This window comes from Molothrus aeneus, chromosome 2 (assembly GCF_037042795.1).
Source record: "Molothrus aeneus isolate 106 chromosome 2, BPBGC_Maene_1.0, whole genome shotgun sequence".
In the NCBI taxonomy this organism is placed as follows: domain Eukaryota; kingdom Metazoa; phylum Chordata; class Aves; order Passeriformes; family Icteridae; genus Molothrus; species Molothrus aeneus.
In genome coordinates this window covers 26,102,677-26,104,547 of record NC_089647.1, presented here as the reverse complement: position 1 = coordinate 26,104,547, position 1,871 = coordinate 26,102,677, and positions in this window count along the sequence as shown.

Below are 1,871 nucleotides of genomic sequence, written 5' to 3'. Positions count from 1 at the left end.
GTTCTGGTTTTGCTCATATCAGCTTCTTTTCTGTGACTGTGGCTGGGGGGAGACGAAGGGGAATAACTTACAGAAGCATCAAGAGTAGATGGTTTGGTGGTCTTGTATATTTAAAAAAAAAAACAAACCCAAGTTTTATGTACTTTGGTATGTAAAACTTAGCTGACCTCACATCACAAGAAGCTAGCTGAGGGCAGGAAGTAGGCAGGATTTAAATGAAATCCAGTTGCAGGTCTTCTCAGATATTCAAGAATTTGAATGCCAGCACATTTAGAGTGACTTTTTAAGCAATATACAATGAGTCATTTGGATTTGTATCTGGCTTTTTAAACCGGAAAAGATCATTAAATAAAAGAATAATAATAGGTTATACTTTAATCTCAATCTTACGTGTTTTTGTCTGAGGAACCAGAGCACTATGTTAAATAAGGAAGGACTATTCCTATTCTACTTGAAAGTTTCCTGCTTGAAACATGGAAGCTCCTGACCATCAGTGACAAAGCCAGGAACTGACATCAGTTTTAATTCCCAGTTTGAGGCTCTGTTTTGCTATGCCTACATCTTATTTTAATTGAGGATGATATTGTTGTTGCTTCGTTTTTTTTTTTTAATCAGAGGCAGTATAAAGCTCACTGTAATACACTTTTTCTTTCATAATTTATTTTCACCAAACACAACAGTATGATAATTGTTAGAAGTACGTGTTGTATATGTATATTCAAAGTGCTTGAAGTGGGGAAATTCTCGGAAATCTTTTCCAGGTGTGATGTCTAAGCCTTGGGGTTTTTTCCCCATCTCAAACTGTTCAACACATCATTTAAAATCCATGTGTTGCAAAGCTTGTGGCACAAGATAAGCCACAAGCAGCAGGCCCCAGGCCACTGCTGGGTTGCCAGTGGCTTTGTTAGTGTTTGGGAGCACACATAATCACAGACAGATGTGATATGCAGGTGCTTTATTGAGGCACACGGGAACTAGGGGTATTAGCAACCCAAATCTAGCTCCGTGGTTTTGTTCAAAGTGCACGTATTTATACAATCTCAGCTCTAGCACTAATCACTATAACAGCCTTATTGATATTGCTTCATTAGAGCTTAGCCTGAGCTTGCATGAACATGTATGAATCTTACCTATAGGTATCTTAGAAACTTTAAATACTGATCCCCGTTACTGTAAACATTCTAGCTTGCTAAACTATCCCAATTACCAAGCATTCTTTTGGCCTAGTTATACGTGATTTTCGGAAACATTTAACCCTGTACTAACAGCTTCATGCAGGAATTTTACAGAAATCCATGGCTATGAGGTGTTTCAGAGAATGCTGAAGATTCCTTCAAGGTAACAAAGGTGACTTGGGTGGGTAATATATGTGAAAATGGGACTGGAGGCTCCTCATGCTGCTGCATGGACAGAGCAGCCCCCAGAGAAACACAACTGTTTATGTAATTTCATTGATTTGTCGCCATTACTCATTGAGCATCTAACGCTGAAGCAATGATACCTGTATATAGAACATTTACACTTTAACTGTATGGGGTCCAGCTCTGGTCCCGCAGCATGAGGAAGACATGGAACAGCTGGAGCAAGTCGAGAGGAGGCCAAGATGTTGATGAGAGAACTGGGGCACCTCCCGTACGAGGACAGGCTGAGGAAATCGGCTCTGTTCATACTGGAGAAGCTCCTGTGGAGACCTCCCAGCAAGCTTCCAGTATCTGAAGGGGGCTACTGGGAAGCTGGAGAGGGACTCTTCGTCACTGTTGTGATAGGGCAAGAAGTAAACTGAAAGAGGGGAAATTTAGGCTGGATATTAGGGAGGAATTCTTTACCGTGAGGGTGGTGAGGCACTGGCGGCTGTGGGGGTAACCATGGCC